At 46.0% G+C, this 20,094-nt stretch overlaps 7 non-coding genes across 7 annotated transcripts; 6 read left to right on the top strand and 1 right to left on the bottom strand.

Moving 5' to 3' along the window:
* Window positions 1-113: 113 nt before the first annotated feature.
* Window positions 114-232, bottom strand: LOC142965853 (5S ribosomal RNA). The gene has a single exon (XR_012957799.1). It is a non-coding gene; the product is annotated as a 5S ribosomal RNA (ribosomal RNA).
* Window positions 233-10,180: 9,948 nt separating this feature from the next.
* trnav-uac (transfer RNA valine (anticodon UAC)) lies at window positions 10,181-10,253 on the top strand. Its single transcript has one exon. It is a non-coding gene; the product is annotated as a tRNA-Val (tRNA).
* Window positions 10,254-11,556: 1,303 nt separating this feature from the next.
* On the top strand, window positions 11,557-11,629 carry trnav-uac (transfer RNA valine (anticodon UAC)). The gene has a single exon. It is a non-coding gene; the product is annotated as a tRNA-Val (tRNA).
* Window positions 11,630-12,244: 615 nt separating this feature from the next.
* trnav-uac (transfer RNA valine (anticodon UAC)) lies at window positions 12,245-12,317 on the top strand. Its single transcript has one exon. It is a non-coding gene; the product is annotated as a tRNA-Val (tRNA).
* A 1,991-nt stretch (window positions 12,318-14,308) lies between these two features.
* trnav-uac (transfer RNA valine (anticodon UAC)) lies at window positions 14,309-14,381 on the top strand. The gene has a single exon. It is a non-coding gene; the product is annotated as a tRNA-Val (tRNA).
* A 4,055-nt stretch (window positions 14,382-18,436) lies between these two features.
* On the top strand, window positions 18,437-18,509 carry trnav-uac (transfer RNA valine (anticodon UAC)). Its single transcript has one exon. It is a non-coding gene; the product is annotated as a tRNA-Val (tRNA).
* Window positions 18,510-19,124: 615 nt separating this feature from the next.
* On the top strand, window positions 19,125-19,197 carry trnav-uac (transfer RNA valine (anticodon UAC)). The gene has a single exon. It is a non-coding gene; the product is annotated as a tRNA-Val (tRNA).
* Window positions 19,198-20,094: the final 897 nt, after the last annotated feature.

Below are 20,094 nucleotides of genomic sequence, written 5' to 3' on the forward strand. Positions count from 1 at the left end.
CCACATCTTTGAATGCATCTTTGAATGCATCTCTTCTTTAATCTTGCCTTTTTCTCATATTCCTCAAGTGAAAAGCAGCAGTGTCCTCTGCCTTTTGGAGAGAAAAGTGAAGAAAGTTACAGCACCTGGTATTCCCAGGCGGTCTCCCATCCAAGTACTAACCAGGCCCGACTCTGCTTAGCTTCCGAGATCGGACGAGATCGGGCACGAACAGAGAGGTATGGCCGTAAGCAAGTTTGGCTCCAACACATAGTTCTTTAAAACCTACAACAGTAGGTCAATTTTAAAACGTTAACGAACCTAAACCAGTTCATTAATTAACATTCCAATAATAAGAAAATATTGATATATTGATTGATTCTGTTTCCCTTTTTACCGTTACCCACATCTTTGAATGCATCTTTGAATGCATCTCTTCTTTAATCTTGCCTTTTTCTCATATTCCTCAAGTGAAAAGCAGCAGTGTCCTCTGCCTTTTGGAGAGAAAAGTGAAGAAAGTTACAGCACCTGGTATTCCCAGGCGGTCTCCCATCCAAGTACTAACCAGGCCCGACTCTGCTTAGCTTCCGAGATCAGACGAGATCGGGCACGAACAGATTTTTTTATTTATTTTTTTTTTTATTTATTTATTATCAAAAATACAAAAATTTTTACAATCAACATTTTACGACTTACTCTTCAATACAAGAACACATGACACTTGTACAAACATAATAACAAAAAATAACCCCTCCACGCTAATACTAACTATAAATTCAAACACTTAACACTCATCCCAACCCATAAGTCAAAAAACAACGAAAATAAACCTCCCCATAACTCAAAGAGACACATACCAATTTTTTACTCATACTCAGACATAATGTAACCAACAAAAATAATCCCCAATGATAATTAGCCATAACACAGATTCTAACCAAAATCTAACACAACCTCTCCACTCTCCCCAATCGCAACAAAGGTGCTACCCTCAATAAACCCCTCCTGAAACTCTTCCTCCTTGACATAGCTATGTAATATGTTTACATCTCTTTTCATAATATTTTTAAACACACTCCATACTTCTACTCTCCTTTTCTCGTAATGCGCTACATTCCTCCTTAGCTTGACTGCAAACCTTGCATGGCTTAGCGTGTAGTTCAACAAGTTGACATTACTTCCTTTCCTTTTAGCAACCGCACCAAACAACCACAGCTCCTTCCACCCTATTTTCTCCACAAATTCCCCTTTCCAACATCTGCTTATCAACTCTTTCACTTTCCCAAAGTACACAGCCAACTCCCCACATTCCACAAACTCATGCAGACATGTCTCCACTTCCACCTGACAGACATCACACTGCTTCCTCACATCCAGATTAAATTGACTTATTATTAGATTGTTAAACACCCTATTGTGACGCAGTAGGAAATCAAAATGCTCACATTCAACACTATTCCATTTCACTCTCAGGTTCAGCCACATCCTTTTTACATCCATATCGGTCATTACTTTTTCCCATACCTTCTTTGCAGCCGGTCTTCTTATCTCTTTCATTCTTAAACATCTGTACATTACTCTCGTTTTCACATTCGCCAGGCTTACTATCCTTTCTCCTTCCCCCACATACATTTCCACCCCTTCTCCTCCACTCCCCACCGCCTCACTCTCAATCATTCTCACCCATTCTCTCGGCATCCCCTTCTTTATCTTCTCCACCACATCCACCGCTGTGCCTAACCACATTTCATCACCCCTTTCTCTCACCTCATCTACCACTACCTGAGCCCTCATGAACCCTGGTACATACTCGTACACTAAATCCCTCACCTTCCTAAAACCTGCTCTCCACATCTCCAAGTTATAAATTGTGCTCCCCTCAAATGTGATTTTGGGATTTAGAAACAATGGTTGCTCCCACACCTGTTTTACATTTTTGCATTGAAACTGCACATGTTTTACAAACTCTCCCCATGCTCCCAGCATCTCTTTATAGAACTCAGACACCTCACTCAACATACCTTTCTTCAGTTCCATAAATATTCCACTTTCTCCACAACCCCCACATTTATTAATTGCTTCTTTCAGAAACAGCTTCCATACATGATCTTTCTTGTCCTTTACATATCTTGTCATCATTTTCAACCGAAGTGTATTCTTTTTCTTTTCTAAATTAATCAGCTTCAACCCACCATCCTTGTATTCGTTTTCCATCACTTCCCTGGCTATTCTGACACCTCTCCCACCCCAGAGAAACTCACTCACCATTTTCTCTGTCTCCTTTAGCACTCGCTCAGGCACATCCAACACAGTCATTGCATACACAAGTTTGCTCATTATCAGGCCATTCACTACCACCACTTTCCCCTTCAACTTCAACTTCCTAAGTCTCCAAAACCTTAATGTCTTCTTTATGCTATTCATTATCCCTTCATACTGCATGTCTCTCCCTTCTCTGCCTTCAACCCCTAAATTCACCCCTAACACCCTAAAATAGTCCTTCCTCTCTTTCAATCCTATATCTTTCCTCCTTTCTCCATTGACTCCAACATACATAATTTCTGACTTTTCTATGTTTAGCTTTGCTCCTGATGCTCTACCATAAACGCCTACACTTTGTAAAACCTCAAGGACACTTTCACTGTCTTGTACTGTTACTGTTGTGTCGTCCGCATACTGGTATAATAGACTCACTTGCCCTCCTGGTAAGTCTATGCCTCTGACCTTTTTATTTTGCTTCAGCAGTGCAGCTAGTGGCTCTGCCGACAGTGAGTACAGCAGGGCCGACAGTGGACACCCTTGTCTAACCGACCTCTCTAATCTGAAATTATCTGTGACTATCCCATTAATTTTGACGCAACTAACAGCTTTATCATACAATCTTTTGATCCATCCTACTAACTGCTGCCCAAACCCTACTTTTCCTAATACTCCATACAGGTATCCATGATCTACCCTATCAAATGCTTTGTTCAAATCTAAACTCATCACTATCCCCCTCTCCCCTCCCTTCATGTGTTCTATTGTGTCCCTAATGCTGCTGATTGTGTCTGCTATATCCCTCCCTGGTATACTGTAAGCCTGCGTGCTTCCCACTATTGTCCCTATCACCCTCTTAATCCTATTTGCTAGCACTCTTGCTAGTATTTTATAGTCACTGTTTAAACAGCTAAGCGGCCTATAGTTTTCAAGTCTATCCCTACTCCCTTTCTTATATATAATACTAACTAACCCTGTCGCCATACTAACCGGCATCTCGTCCTTCTCTTCTATCCATTTAAACAATCTGTCCAACAGTGGCGCTAGTTCCTCTTTAAACTCTATGTAAAACTCTCCCACTAACCCATCTAGCCCTGGACTCTTATTCCTGCCTAACCCTAATATGGCTGCCTCTATTTCACCTATCCTTATCTCTCCTTCGCACATCTCCTTCGCATCTTCGCTCATCTTAGTCTCCATTTTCTCCAGCACATGTTTCATGCACTCTTCATCAACCTCTTCTTTCCTAAATAGTTCACTATAAAATTCTTCTACTCTTCCAACTATCCCTACAAAATCCGTTATCTTTTCTCCATTTTTCCCTTCCACCTGCTCCAAATAATTATTTTTCTGTTTCGCCCTCTCTAAACCTAAAAAGAATGCTGTACATTTCTCTCCCTCAACCACATATCTAGCCCTACTTCTAACTATTGCCCCCATGCATCTCTTCTGTTCTACCTCCTCCAGCTCATTTTTAATTTTATTATACCGTTCTAATGCGTGCCCTACCCCCTGGTCCACCCTCTCTGCTTCTCTAACTAACTCTTCCTTTAGTCTCCTTTCCCTCCCTCTTTCCCTTCTATTCCTATCCCTGCTGTAGCTCATGCTCAAATTCTTTAGCTCCTCCTTCATCTCCTCCCACCACCTCCCCATATCCTCCTCATACATACTCTCATTCTTTCTCCCCATTATACATTATCTCACCTTTTCCTTGTACCTTTCTTCTTTGAGCAACATCCCATTCAGGCACCACACACCTCCCCCCCTCCTCTCACACCCATGCCCTAATCTAAATTTTAGCACCACGTGGTCACTAAGAGTAGTTACCTTGTAATCAATTCCCCCCATTTTACTTGCTAGACTCTCTGTACTCAAAACTAAATCAATCCTACTCTGTTTTAATTCCCCTTTCACCATCTGTCTCCTTGTAAATACGCGCCCTCTTGGGTTCTTTTCCCTCCACACATCTACCAGTCCATTCGCTCTCATTACCTCCTTCAATACTCTTCTTGAGGAGTCGCTTTTGAAACACACACTTGCAGATGCATCCAGCCTTCCACACCACACATTAAAGTCACCCACAATTACACATTCTTTCCCGCACATTCCCGCCATCCTCTCAAAAAACTCCCTTCTCTCCTTTTCCTCATTTGGTGCATACACATTCAACATTTTCAATTTCTTACCCAGGTGTTCAAAAGTAATCCCTATCACTCTCCCATCACCATCATCCTCACATTTCCTCACATTCTCAACCTCTCCCCTTTTAACTAAAATAGCCACTCCCCTAGAATAAATGTCCCCATTGTTTACATACACATCTCCCATCCACTCTCTCTCTAACTCCTTCACACATTTTTCATCCCAGTGTGTCTCTTGCAAACATATAATGTCAGCCTCACACAACATCAAGGCTTGGTTTCGCCTATAACTAGTCCTAAGACTATTTGCATTAAAAGAAGCAACAGACACCATTAATAGTATAAATGAAAAGAAAAGAAAAAAGATAAATCGTCTCTTTTAGTCGCACAATTCCTGTGAGACTGTTCTGAATTATTTTCGTACTTCTGCAGCCATTTGTATTTAGGGACACTAAATTCACTGAACCACAAGCAAGGCAGATCATTATGTTAGGTAGATACATTAACACTTTTATTTTTTTTTCCTGCTCACCTTTTTCTTTGGTTTCCCTTTTGTTGCCCATAACCCCTGTCTCTTTCTCATCTCTTTGGCTTCAGAGAAGTCCATGTCCGATTCACCAGACATCTCTGTCTGCTCTGATGTCTGCAGCCCAGACCCGCTCTCTCTCATCTCCTCCATGTCCAGGGAGGACCCGATCTCGAACTGGTCTTCCCCCCTCCCCAGTGCCTGCGGCCCAGCCTGAATTGTCTGTGCTGGCTCCTTCTCCGGCTCTACTGTCTCTGCCTCCACCGCCGTATCTGTTGCTCCATGCACCACTGCGACAGCGATCCTCTCTTGTGCCGTGGCCGCCGAGCCCGGCACCCTCGAGACACGCTTTCCTCTTGCCATGGCTCCTAGTCCCTGGCTCCCTGTCTTCCCGGCCGGGGCCCAGTTCCCCAGCCACGACGCGGACTGCAGCCTGCCCCTCTCCCCCGTCAGCGCCGTTGCTGGCGTCAGCGTCACTGACACCGCTGTCAGCACAGTTGTGGCCTCTGGCTCCATCACTGCTCCTGCTGCCTCCTCGTCCGTCGCTCTCGCCCCGACACCCTCTCGATCCACCAGCTCCGCCGTCGCCTTCGCCACCGACCTCTCCGCGTCCTCAGCAATCGCCACCAGGTCCGTACCCGATCTCACCGCCGTCACTGGCTCCTTCGCTGCTCCGCCCACCTGCCCCGGTGCCAGCCCAGCACCAGGGCCCGTCAGCTCATCCCCCGTCGGCCGGCCTGCCTCGGGCTCAGGCTGGACACCGCAGCTGGCCCCCGCCTCCTCATCCATCTGGGACGGCTCCTCGTCCCCACCCCTGCGGACAGAGGAATCATCAGAGCTGTGTGGTTCAATCAGCTCCTCCTCCTCCGTCCCCTTCTCCTCTTCCACCACCAGCTCTCCCACACACACACATGCCTCAGGCATTTTATTGCATTGTCTACATCTCTGTCCCTGCTTCATGGCGCACTCTCTGGCGATATGGCCCTGCTCGCCACACTTGTGGCACAGAAACTCTGAGCACTCCCTGAGGATGTGGCCCGGCTGCATGCAGCCCCTGCATATTTTCGCCTGCCCGTCGTGGAGTACCCTAAAGTACTCCGACCCTACTGCCGTCTCGAACTTTGTGGAGTATGGCAGGGACTGCACGCGCTCCGTGAAACGTACTCTCAGATACCTTGTTCCATCTGTCACTCGTGAGCCGGGCCACATCCTCCTCCTGATGGCAGAAACCGCCATTACACCCCAGCTGGCCAGTTTAGCCAGGATGCTTTCATCAGAAATATAAAACGGTAGATTCAGGAAAGAAACTACAAGTTCATTATTTACAAGTTCAGATGCGTGCACCCGCGTGTCCCCCACCCTGCAGCCCTCCATTAATTTGTTCTTTGCTGCCAGATCAGCCATAGTTATCTCGTATTTTCTGGGTGTGATCGCTCTGCATGCAAGTAGAACCCCACACTGCCTCTGGATCTGGGTGATTAGCCCCATTGCCGTTATATTCTCTCCGCCCTCCAGCTCTACGTTCACCGTCAGCCTCTTCAGGTCATGTGTACTTTTCACCTTCTCCACAGCCCTTTGTGCTGCGTTCTCCTGCTCCTTCCTCACAGCCTCCACCAGGTTATTCACCTCTGCTTCAGCCGGGGCCTCACTCCTCTCTGTCGCCCGTGTGGGCATCTCCATACTCGTCGTTATTCCAGTCCTTGTCACGCCATCTTTCGTCTTCTGTATGGGGGTGTTCATTTGGGTTGTCGTTGCTCCAGGCAGGGTCATGCCGTCTTTGTCACTCATACCAGGGGTGTCCGTGCTCGTCGTAGTTAATCCGGTCCGGGTCTGGTTCATGTGTAAGGCCGTCATGTTGAAAAAAAAGAAAGCGCCCCTCTCAGCACAAAATCACGGGGGATAGTTCTCAAAAGCGAGAAAAAAAAACTTCCCCCCAATCAGTGAAACACTGACGGGGGTACTACACACTAACCCAAACTCAGAAAAAAGGCTATCTTCTAGCGCATAAGAAAGACAAAAGCAGAGAGAAAAAGGAGGAGGAAGAAAAAGCGTGCTTGCTCTGGAGCTCAGCAATCCCACTGCTCACACAGGTGTCTCCCAATCAGCACTGATCAGAGAGGTATGATGGTCCTAGAGCCTTGCAAGTGGGCTCTACCCCCACTAAGTGGATGATTGCGGTTGGATCTTCCTCTTCTCGCTCTTCCTGTTCACGCTCTCTTCTCGCTCTTCCTGTTCACGCTCTCTTCTCGCTCTTCCTGTTCACGCTCTCTTCTCGCTCTTCCTGTTCACGCTCTCTTCACGCTCTTCCTGTTCACGCTCTCTTCACGCTCGCTCTTCCTGTTCACGCTCTCTTCTCGCTCTTCCTGTTCACGCTCTCTTCTCGCTCTTCCTGTTCACGCTCTCTTCTCGCTCTTCCTGTTCACGCTCTCTTCTCGCTCTTCCTGTTCACGCTCTCTTCTCGCTCTTCCTGTTCACGCTCTCTTCACGCTCTTCCTGTTCACGCTCTCTTCACGCTCGCTCTTCCTGTTCACGCTCTCTTCTCGCTCTTCCTGTTCACGCTCTCTTCTCGCTCTTCCTGTTCACGCTCTCTTCACGCTCTTCCTGTTCACGCTCTCTTCACGCTCGCTCTTCCTGTTCACGCTCTCTTCTCGTTCTTCCTGTTCACGCTCTCTCTTCTCGCTCTTCGGGTTAGGGTTAGGTTTGGGTAAGGACGTGACCACCTGGTGGAGGTCACGGGGGGCACGGGCACAAGGGGAATATTTATCTAAAAAGATCTCAGGTGTTCTTTTAAAGCAGCATAGATATGCTAAAAAATCCCCCATAGCAAACAACCTTCTAAAAAAATCAGTTAAAAATGGGTAAAAGGTTTAAAAAGACATCAGAGCAGAGGCAAGACAGGCAACGGGAGTCGACCATTTAAAGAAACCCCAGGGTCTCCAAGGTCCGTCCCCTGGTGTGGATTCCTGTAAAATTCACAAAACGGCCAAACAAGGGGATAAAGGTATAAAAGCAAACCCGCACACAGTGTTTCCTTAGCAAATATATAAATAAACATAAAAAGATATAAATAACTAGAATATATAACAAATATAAAATGAGGATAAATAAACATACAGTATAGGTATACACACACACCCCACATCTAAAACTTTAAAAAATAAATAAATAAGTGCTTTAAAAAGTAAAACCATCCAAAAGTGAGGCAAGGTAAGGAAACACTGGGTTAGAAGGATAAGTGCCATAAAAAGGTGTAAGACTTTGCCCAATGACCTCTTCCCCCATCAGCCGTTAAGACGAAGGGAGAAAAAAAGGGTGGGGGGGGGGAAAGGGGGGAAAAAAGCCAAGAGCTGTACACCATCTAAGCCTCTTCACCATATATGTTGAAGGGGATGTATTACCCCTTCCCAAGGGCCTAGAACCTCAAACTTGGTAACCATCGAACCGCAATCAATCACTTAGTGGGGGTAGAGCCCACTTACAAGGCTCTAGGACCTTCCTATCAAAATTTATCCCAGAAGAGCCAGGCTCCAGGACCTCTAAGGCCCCCAGCCCAAAGCAATGGGAGTATATGACAGCTATACTAAAGGAACAAGCTAGAGCCACACAAACTTGACACACACGTGCTCTGGCTTAATACCAACACACACAACAAGTTTCAGGAGGCTAGCACCAAGTAGCCAACAGCTATATACGATCATCATCAAAATAATCCAATGGGGCTCTATGGCAGCCATACCACAGGAAGCAGCTACAGATGCCAGACTTAATACAAAGGTGCTCTGGTGTGCTATGAATGCACACACCAAGTTTCAGGAGGCTAGCACCACGTAGCCAACAGCTATATACGATCATCACGCCAAAAGTCTGGTATCCTTGCTATTACCTAACCCTAACCCCTAACCCCTAACCCTAACCCTACTTTTGTATTTTTTGAAAGCACTACAGCTCTGAAGCATCACATGTCAATGTGTCAGCTACAAGTGTGGCCGGAGCAGATCGGATATGAAAGGAAGAAGACTGGTCTGGCACACATGCACAGTCAATAGATTTGCATACCGATATAAAGTGAGTTTTTATTTCACCGTAAATGTTCATCTAACAACTGAGTTTTCAGGTGATGTGTTTGTGACTCTTCCCCTCTGTCTCCTCTCACAGGGAGAAGATGATCTGCAGGATCCTGCTGCTCTTCATCCTGACCTCCTGTGTCTGCGGTGAGTTTACTTTTGTATTTTTTGAAAGCACTACAGCTCTGAAGCATCACATGTCAAGAACGTCAGACCGGTTTCTCTTCTACCCTTTCTATCCAAACCACAGGAACGTGCTGTCTTTAACCAACTGTCTTCCTATCTCCACCAGAACAGCCTCTTGGACCCCCACCAGTCCGGGTTCAAGGTGGGTCACTCGACAGAGACAGCCCTCCTTGCGGTGACAGCGTCCCTCTCTCCTCTGTCCTGATTCTCCTGGACCTGTCTGCGGCGTTTGACACAGTGAACCACCAGATCCTCCTCTCCAACCTCGAGGGGATGGGTGTCTCAGGCTCTGCACTCTCCCTGTTTGCATCCCGACACTTACCTGTGTGGGCAGACCAAAATAAACTCCAGACTGAATTGTGCACAGTATGCACGGCGCACGGCATTGCATGGGGCGCGCAGCGCATGTAAAACGGTTACCTGTGTGGACGGAAATTAATATAATGAAGACTGGTGGTGCACTGGTGCACGGCAGATATAATACAGCTACATGTATGGGCAGAAAACAATCGGATGTAAAGGGAATCAAAGAAAGCGTGACGGCGCACAGGCCACACGGGGGCCGGCTGTATACAGCCTTCAGAGCCCCTCCCCTCTCTCTTAGGTAGGCAATCATATCGTTAATGTGAAGTGGTCTCTGACAGCAGGAACATGCTTGATATGTATCGTCTCTGTGTTAAATGGCTGTTGTCTTACTAGCAACTGGTAGAAAACTCCCCGTCAGGGAATCGAACCCTGGTCTTCCGCGTGACAAGCGGAGATACTATCCACTATACTAACGAGGACTGCGCTAGTAGCATTTTTGGGCTAATGAAAAAAAAGTGGCGCTGTTCCGGCCTTTAAAGGGAATTCTTAGAGCTATACAGGGGAGGCTTTAAGTGTACTAGACATTTACTGTCACTCAATGACACAGCAGCTGTGACTGAATCCATTCGGAAATCATGTCGTCTGGCATCTGAAATGTTTGCACTCAAGTGTGAATGGTGCATTGAGCCTGGGCACGTGCGTAAAAGTCATCTTCAGCAGTTTCCGTAGTGTAGTGGTTATCACGTTCGCTTTACACGCGAAAAGTCCCCCGTTCGAAACTGGGTGGAAACAGTAGTCTTTGTTCCTGCTTACTCCACACAATAACACTCTACGTAGTAGAATTGTCAGAAACTGGGTAAGTACAACTGCCCCAGGGTTAGCTTTTCCTCCACACAATCAAAGTGTTCTGACTAGCGTTCCCAGCAAACTGGATGAAAAGAAGCAGAATTTTCCATTCTGATGCGCAACCTTTCATGCATGCCGAGGTATGCAATCATATCGTTAATGTGAAGCGGTCTCTGACAGCAGGAACATGCTTGATATGTATCGTCTCTGTGTTAAATGGCTGTTGTCTTACTAGCAACTGGTAGAAAACTCCCCGTCAGGGAATCGAACCCTGGTCTTCCGCGTGACAAGCGGAGATACTATCCACTAAATTAACGAGGACTGCGCTAGTAGCATTTTTGGGCTAATGAAAAAAAAGTGGCGCTGTTCCGGCCTTTAAAGGGAATTCTTAGAGCTATACAGGGGAGGCTTTAAGTGTACTAGACATTTACTGTCACTCAATGACACAGCAGCTGTGACTGAATCCATTCGGAAATCATGTCGTCTGGCATCTGAAATGTTTGCAGTCAAGTGTGAATGGTGCATTGAGCCTGGGCACGTGCGTAAAAGTCATCTTCAGCAGTTTCCGTAGTGTAGTGGTTATCACGTTCGCTTTACATGCGAAAAGTTCCCCGTTTGAAACTGGGCGGAAACAGTAGTCTTTGTTCCTGCTTAATCCACACAATAACACTCTACGTAGTGGAATTGTCAGAAACTGGGTAAGTACAACTGCCCCAGGGTTAGCTTTTCCTCCACACAATCAAAGTGTTCTGACTAGCGTTCCCAGCAAACTGGATGAAAAGAAGCAGAATTTTCCATTCTGATGCGCAACCTTTCATGCATGCCGAGGTAGGCAATCATATCGTTAATGTGAAGCGGTCTCTGACAGCAGGAACATGCTTGATATGTATCGTCTCTGTGTTAAATGTCCGTTGTCTTACTAGCAACTGGTAGAAAACTCCCCGTCAGGGAATCGAACCCTGGTCTTCCGCGTGACAAGCGGAGATACTATCCACTAAACTAACGAGGACTGCGCTAGTAGCATTTTTGGGCTAATGAAAAAAAAGTGGCGCTGTTCCGGCCTTTAAAGGGAATTCTTAGAGCTATACAGGGGAGGCTTTAAGTGTACTAGACATTTACTGTCACTCAATGACACAGCAGCTGTGACTGAATCCATTCGGAAATCATGTCGTCTGGCATCTGAAATGTTTGCACTCAAGTGTGAATGGTGCATTGAGCCTGGGCACGTGCGTAAAAGTCATCTTCAGCAGTTTCCGTAGTGTAGTGGTTATCACGTTGGCTTTACACGCGAAAAGTCCCCCGTTCGAAACTGGGCGGAAACAGTAGTCTTTGTTCCTGCTTACTCCACACAATAACACTCTACGTAGTAGAATTGTCAGAAACTGGGTAAGTACAACTGCCCCAGGGTTAGCTTTTCCTCCACACAATCAAAGTGTTCTGACTAGCGTTCCCAGCAAACTGGATGAAAAGAAGCAGAATTTTCCATTCTGATGCGCAACCTTTCATGCATGCCGAGGTAGGCAATCATATCGTTAATGTGAAGCGGTCTCTGACAGCAGGAACATGCTTGATATGTATCGTCTCTGTGTTAAATGGCTGTTGTCTTACTAGCAACTGGTAGAAAACTCCCCGTCAGGGAATCGAACCCTGGTCTTCCGCGTGACAAGCGGAGATACTATCCACTAAATTAACGAGGACTGCGCTAGTAGCATTTTTGGGCTAATGAAAAAAAAGTGGCGCTGTTCCGGCCTTTAAAGGGAATTCTTAGAGCTATACAGGGGAGGCTTTAAGTGTACTAGACATTTACTGTCACTCAATGACACAGCAGCTGTGACTGAATCCATTCGGAAATCATGTCGTCTGGCATCTGAAATGTTTGCAGTCAAGTGTGAATGGTGCATTGAGCCTGGGCACGTGCGTAAAAGTCATCTTCAGCAGTTTCCGTAGTGTAGTGGTTATCACGTTCGCTTTACATGCGAAAAGTCCCCCGTTCGAAACTGGGCGGAAACAGTAGTCTTTGTTCCTGCTTACTCCACACAATAACACTCTACGTAGTAGAATTGTTAGAAACTGGGTAAGTACAACTGCCCCAGGGTTAGCTTTTCCTCCACACAATCAAAGTGTTCTGACTAGCGTTCCCAGCAAACTGGATGAAAAGAAGCAGAATTTTCCATTCTGATGCGCAACCTTTCATGCATGCCGAGGTAGGCAATCATATCGTTAATGTGAAGCGGTCTCTGACAGCAGGAACATGCTTGATATGTATCGTCTCTGTGTTAAATGTCCGTTGTCTTACTAGCAACTGGTAGAAAACTCCCCGTCAGGGAATCGAACCCTGGTCTTCCGCGTGACAAGCGGAGATACTATCCACTAAACTAACGAGGACTGCGCTAGTAGCATTTTTGGGCTAATGAAAAAAAAGTGGCGCTGTTCCGGCCTTTAAAGGGAATTCTTAGAGCTATACAGGGGAGGCTTTAAGTGTACTAGACATTTACTGTCACTCAATGACACAGCAGCTGTGACTGAATCCATTCGGAAATCATGTCGTCTGGCATCTGAAATGTTTGCACTCAAGTGTGAATGGTGCATTGAGCCTGGGCACGTGCGTAAAAGTCATCTTCAGCAGTTTCGGTAGTGTAGTGGTTATCACGTTGGCTTTACACGCGAAAAGTCCCCCGTTCGAAACTGGGCGGAAACAGTAGTCTTTGTTCCTGCTTACTCCACACAATAACACTCTACGTAGTGGAATTGTCAGAAACTGGGTAAGTACAACTGCCCCAGGGTTAGCTTTTCCTCCACACAATCAAAGTGTTCTGACTAGCGTTCCCAGCAAACTGGATGAAAAGAAGCAGAATTTTCCATTCTGATGCGCAACCTTTCATGCATGCCGAGGTATGCAATCATATCGTTAATGTGAAGCGGTCTCTGACAGCAGGAACATGCTTGATATGTATCGTCTCTGTGTTAAATGGCTGTTGTCTTACTAGCAACTGGTAGAAAACTCCCCGTCAGGCAATCGAACCCTGGTCTTCCGCGTGACAAGCGGAGATACTATCCACTAAACTAACGAGGACTGCGCTAGTAGCATTTTTGGGCTAATGAAAAAAAAGTGGCGCTGTTCCGGCCTTTAAAGGGAATTCTTAGAGCTATACAGGGGAGGCTTTAAGTGTACTAGACATTTACTGTCACTCAATGACACAGCAGCTGTGACTGAATCCATTCGGAAATCATGTCGTCTGGCATCTGAAATGTTTGCACTCAAGTGTGAATGGTGCATTGAGCCTGGGCACGTGCGTAAAAGTCATCTTCAGCAGTTTCCGTAGTGTAGTGGTTATCACGTTGGCTTTACACGCGAAAAGTCTTCCGTTCGAAACTGGGCGGAAACAGTATTCTTTGTTCCTGCTTACTCCACACAATAACACTCTACGTAGTGGAATTGTCAGAAACTGGGTAAGTACAACTGCCCCAGGGTTAGCTTTTCCTCCACACAATCAAAGTGTTCTGACTAGCGTTCCCAGCAAACTGGATGAAAAGAAGCAGAATTTTCCATTCTGATGCGCAACCTTTCATGCATGCCGAGGTAGGCAATCATATCGTTAATGTGAAGCGGTCTCTGACAGCAGGAACATGCTTGATATGTATCGTCTCTGTGTTAAATTGCTGTTGTCTTACTAGCAACTGGTAGAAAACTCCCCGTCAGGGAATCGAACCCTGGTCTTCCGCGTGACAAGCGGAGATACTATCCACTAAACTAACGAGGACTGCGCTAGTAGCATTTTTGGGCTAATGAAAAAAAAGTGGCGCTGTTCCGGCCTTTAAAGGGAATTCTTAGAGCTATACAGGGGAGGCTTTAAGTGTACTAGACATTTACTGTCACTCAATGACACAGCAGCTGTGACTGAATCCATTCGGAAATCATGTCGTCTGGCATCTGAAATGTTTGCACTCAAGTGTGAATGGTGCATTGAGCCTGGGCACGTGCGTAAAAGTCATCTTCAGCAGTTTCCGTAGTGTAGTGGTTATCACGTTGGCTTTACACGCGAAAAGTCCCCCGTTCGAAACTGGGCGGAAACAGTATTCTTTGTTCCTGCTTACTCCACACAATAACACTCTACGTAGTGGAATTGTCAGAAACTGGGTAAGTACAACTGCCCCAGGGTTAGCTTTTCCTCCACACAATCAAAGTGTTCTGACTAGCGTTCCCAGCAAACTGGATGAAAAGAAGCAGAATTTTCCATTCTGATGCGCAACCTTTCATGCATGCCGAGGTAGGCAATCATATTGTTAATGTGAAGCGGTCTCTGACAGCAGGAACATGCTTGATATGTATCGTCTCTGTGTTAAATGGCTGTTGTTTTACTAGCAACTGGTAGAAAACTCCCCGTCAGGGAATCGAACCCTGGTCTTCCGCGTGACAAGCTGAGATACTATCCACTAAACTAACGAGGACTGCGCTAGTAGCATTTTTGGGCTAATGAAAAAAAAGTGGCGCTGTTCCGGCCTTTAAAGGGAATTCTTAGAGCTATACAGGGGAGGCTTTAAGTGTACTAGACATTTACTGTCACTCAATGACACAGCAGCTGTGACTGAATCCATTCGGAAATCATGTCGTCTGGCATCTGAAATGTTTGCACTCAAGTGTGAATGGTGCATTGAGCCTGGGCACGTGCGTAAAAGTCATCTTCAGCACTTTCCGTAGTGTAGTGGTTATCACGTTGGCTTTACACGCGAAAAGTCCCCCGTTCGAAACTGGGCGGAAACAGTATTCTTTGTTCCTGCTTACTCCACACAATAACACTCTACGTAGTGGAATTGTCAGAAACTGGGTAAGTACAACTGCCCCAGGGTTAGCTTTTCCTCCACACAATCAAAGTGTTCTGACTAGCGTTCCCAGCAAACTGGATGAAAAGAAGCAGAATTTTCCATTCTGATGCGCAACCTTTCATGCATGCCGAGGTATGCAATCATATCGTTAATGTGAAGCGGTCTCTGACAGCAGGAACATGCTTGATATGTATCGTCTCTGTGTTAAATGTCCGTTGTCTTACTAGCAACTGGTAGAAAACTCCCCGTCAGGGAATCGAACCCTGGTCTTCCGCGTGACAAGCGGAGATACTATCCACCAAACTAACGAGGACTGCGCTAGTAGCATTTTTGGGCTAATGAAAAAAAAGTGGCGCTGTTCCGGCCTTTAAAGGGAATTCTTAGAGCTATACAGGGGAGGCTTTAAGTGTACTAGACATTTACTGTCACTCAATGACACAGCAGCTGTGACTGAATCCATTCGGAAATCATGTCGTCTGGCATCTGAAATGTTTGCACTCAAGTGTGAATGGTGCATTGAGCCTGGGCACGTGCGTAAAAGTCATCTTCAGCAGTTTCCGTAGTGTAGTGGTTATCACGTTGGCTTTACACGCGAAAAGTCCTCCGTTCGAAACTGGGCGGAAACAGTATTCTTTGTTCCTGCTTACTCCACACAATAACACTCTACGTAGTGGAATTGTCAGAAACTGGGTAAGTACAACTGCCCCAGGGTTAGCTTTTCCTCCACACAATCAAAGTGTTCTGACTAGCGTTCCCAGCAAACTGGATGAAAAGAAGCAGAATTTTCCATTCTGATGCGCAACCTTTCATGCATGCCGAGGTAGGCAATCATATCGTTAATGTGAAGCGGTCTCTGACAGCAGGAACATGCTTGATATGTATCGTCTCTGTGTTAAATTGCTGTTGTCTTACTAGCAACTGGTAGAAAACTCCCCGTCAGGGAATCGAACCCTGGTCTTCCGCGTGACAAGCGGAGATACTATCCACTAAACTAACGAGGACTGCGCTAGTAGCATTTTTGGGCTAATGAAAAAAAAGTGGCGCTGTTCCGGCCTTTAAAGGGAATTCTTAGAGCTATACAGGGGAGGCTTTAAGTGTACTAGACATTTACTGTCACTCAATGACACAGCAGCTGTGACTGAATCCATTCGGAAATCATGTCGTCTGGCATCTGAAATGTTTGCACTCAAGTGTGAATGGTGCATTGAGCCTGGGCACGTGCGTAAAAGTCATCTTCAGCAGTTTCTGTAGTGTAGTGGTTATCACGTTGGCTTTACACGCGAAAAGTCCCCCGTTCGAAACTGGGCGGAAACGGTATTCTTTGTTCCTGCTTAATCCACACAATAACACTCTACGTAGTGGAATTGTCAGAAACTGGGTAAGTACAACTGCCCCAGGGTTAGCTTTTCCTCCACATAATCAAAGTGTTCTGACTAGCGTTCCCAGCAAACTGGATGAAAAGAAGCAGAATTTTCCATTCTGATGCGCAACCTTTCATGCATGCCGAGGTAGGCAATCATATTGTTAATGTGAAGCGGTCTCTGACAGCAGGAACATGCTTGATATGTATCGTCTCTGTGTTAAATGGCTGTTGTTTTACTAGCAACTGGTAGAAAACTCCCCGTCAGGGAATCGAACCCTGGTCTTCCGCGTGACAAGCTGAGATACTATCCACTAAACTAACGAGGACTGCGCTAGTAGCATTTTTGGGCTAATGAAAAAAAAGTGGCGCTGTTCCGGCCTTTAAAGGGAATTCTTAGAGCTATACAGGGGAGGCTTTAAGTGTACTAGACATTTACTGTCACTCAATGACACAGCAGCTGTGACTGAATCCATTCGGAAATCATGTCGTCTGGCATCTGAAATGTTTGCACTCAAGTGTGAATGGTGCATTGAGCCTGGGCACGTGCGTAAAAGTCATCTTCAGCACTTTCCGTAGTGTAGTGGTTATCACGTTGGCTTTACACGCGAAAAGTCCCCCGTTCGAAACTGGGCGGAAACAGTATTCTTTGTTCCTGCTTACTCCACACAATAACACTCTACGTAGTGGAATTGTCAGAAACTGGGTAAGTACAACTGCCCCAGGGTTAGCTTTTCCTCCACACAATCAAAGTGTTCTGACTAGCGTTCCCAGCAAACTGGATGAAAAGAAGCAGAATTTTCCATTCTGATGCGCAACCTTTCATGCATGCCGAGGTATGCAATCATATCGTTAATGTGAAGCGGTCTCTGACAGCAGGAACATGCTTGATATGTATCGTCTCTGTGTTAAATGTCCGTTGTCTTACTAGCAACTGGTAGAAAACTCCCCGTCAGGGAATCGAACCCTGGTCTTCCGCGTGACAAGCGGAGATACTATCCACTAAACTAACGAGGACTGCGCTAGTAGCATTTTTGGGCTAATGAAAAAAAAGTGGCGCTGTTCCGGCCTTTAAAGGGAATTCTTAGAGCTATACAGGGGAGGCTTTAAGTGTACTAGACATTTACTGTCACTCAATGACACAGCAGCTGTGACTGAATCCATTCGGAAATCATGTCGTCTGGCATCTGAAATGTTTGCACTCAAGTGTGAATGGTGCATTGAGCCTGGGCACGTGCGTAAAAGTCATCTTCAGCAGTTTCCGTAGTGTAGTGGTTATCACGTTGGCTTTACACGCGAAAAGTCCCCCGTTCGAAACTGGGAGGAAACAGTATTCTTTGTTCCTGCTTACTCCACACAATAACACTCTACGTAGTGGAATTGTCAGAAACTGGGTAAGTACAACTGCCCCAGGGTTAGCTTTTCCTCCACACAATCAAAGTGTTCTGACTAGCGTTCCCAGCAAACTGGATGAAAAGAAGCAGAATTTTCCATTCTGATGCACAACCTTTCATGCATGCCGAGGTAGGCAATCATATCGTTAATGTGAAGCGGTCTCTGACAGCAGGAACATGCTTGATATGTATCGTCTCTGTGATAAATGGCTGTTGTCTTACTAGCAACTGGTAGAAAACTCCCCGTCAGGGAATCGAACCCTGGTCTTCCGCGTGACAAGCGGAGATACTATCCACTAAACTAACGAGGACTGCGCTAGTAGCATTTTTGGGCTAATGAAAAAAAAGTGGCGCTGTTCCGGCCTTTAAAGGGAATTCTTAGAGCTATACAGGGGAGGCTTTAAGTGTACTAGACATTTACTGTCACTCAATGACACAGCAGCTGTGACTGAATCCATTCGGAAATCATGTCGTCTGGCATCTGAAATGTTTGCACTCAAGTGTGAATGGTGCATTGAGCCTGGGCACGTGCGTAAAAGTCATCTTCAGCAGTTTCCGTAGTGTAGTGGTTATCACGTTGGCTTTACACGCGAAAAGTCCCCCGTTCGAAACTGGGCGGAAACAGTATTCTTTGTTCCTGCTTACTCCACACAATAACACTCTACGTAGTGGAATTGTCAGAAACTGGGTAAGTACAACTGCCCCAGGGTTAGCTTTTCCTCCACACAATCAAAGTGTTCTGACTAGCGTTCCCAGCAAACTGGATGAAAAGAAGCAGAATTTTCCATTCTGATGCGCAACCTTTCATGCATGCCGAGGTAGGCAATCATATCGTTAATGTGAAGCGGTCTCTGACAGCAGGAACATGCTTGATATGTATCGTCTCTGTGTTAAATTGCTGTTGTCTTACTAGCAACTGGTAGAAAACTCCCCGTCAGGGAATCGAACCCTGGTCTTCCGCGTGACAAGCGGAGATACTATCCACTAAACTAACGAGGACTGCGCTAGTAGCATTTTTGGGCTAATGAAAAAAAAGTGGCGCTGTTCCGGCCTTTAAAGGGAATTCTTAGAGCTATACAGGGGAGGCTTTAAGTGTACTAGACATTTACTGTCACTCAATGACACAGCAGCTGTGACTGAATCCATTCGGAAATCATGTCGTCTGGCATCTGAAATGTTTGCACTCAAGTGTGAATGGTGCATTGAGCCTGGGCACGTGCGTAAAAGTCATCTTCAGCAGTTTCCGTAGTGTAGTGGTTATCACGTTGGCTTTACACGCGAAAAGTCCCCCGTTCGAAACTGGGCGGAAACAGTATTCTTTGTTCCTGCTTACTCCACACAATAACACTCTACGTAGTGGAATTGTCAGAAACTGGGTAAGTACAACTGCCCCAGGGTTAGCTTTTCCTCCACACAATCAAAGTGTTCTGACTAGCGTTCCCAGCAAACTGGATGAAAAGAAGCAGAATTTTCCATTCTGATGCACAACCTTTCATGCATGCCGAGGTAGGCAATCATATCGTTAATGTGAAGCGGTCTCTGACAGCAGGAACATGCTTGATATGTATCGTCTCTGTGATAAATGGCTGTTGTCTTACTAGCAACTGGTAGAAAACTCCCCGTCAGGGAATCGAACCCTGGTCTTCCGCGTGACAAGCGGAGATACTATCCACTAAACTAACGAGGACTGCGCTAGTAGCATTTTTGGGCTAATGAAAAAAAAGTGGCGCTGTTCCGGCCTTTAAAGGGAATTCTTAGAGCTATACAGGGGAGGCTTTAAGTGTACTAGACATTTACTGTCACTCAATGACACAGCAGCTGTGACTGAATCCATTCGGAAATCATGTCGTCTGGCATCTGAAATGTTTGCACTCAAGTGTGAATGGTGCATTGAGCCTGGGCACGTGCGTAAAAGTCATCTTCAGCAGTTTCCGTAGTGTAGTGGTTATCACGTTGGCTTTACACGCGAAAAGTCCTCCGTTCGAAACTGGGCGGAAACAGTATTCTTTGTTCCTGCTTACTCCACACAATAACACTCTACGTAGTGGAATTGTCAGAAACTGGGTAAGTACAACTGCCCCAGGGTTAGCTTTTCCTCCACACAATCAAAGTGTTCTGACTAGCGTTCCCAGCAAACTGGATGAAAAGAAGCAGAATTTTCCATTCTGATGCGCAACCTTTCATGCATGCCGAGGTAGGCAATCATATC

Source organism: Anarhichas minor, unplaced genomic scaffold (genome assembly GCF_050575085.1).
Source record: "Anarhichas minor isolate MPS153535 unplaced genomic scaffold, ASM5057508v1 ptg000036l, whole genome shotgun sequence".
NCBI classification, from domain to species: Eukaryota; Metazoa; Chordata; class Actinopteri; order Perciformes; family Anarhichadidae; genus Anarhichas; species Anarhichas minor.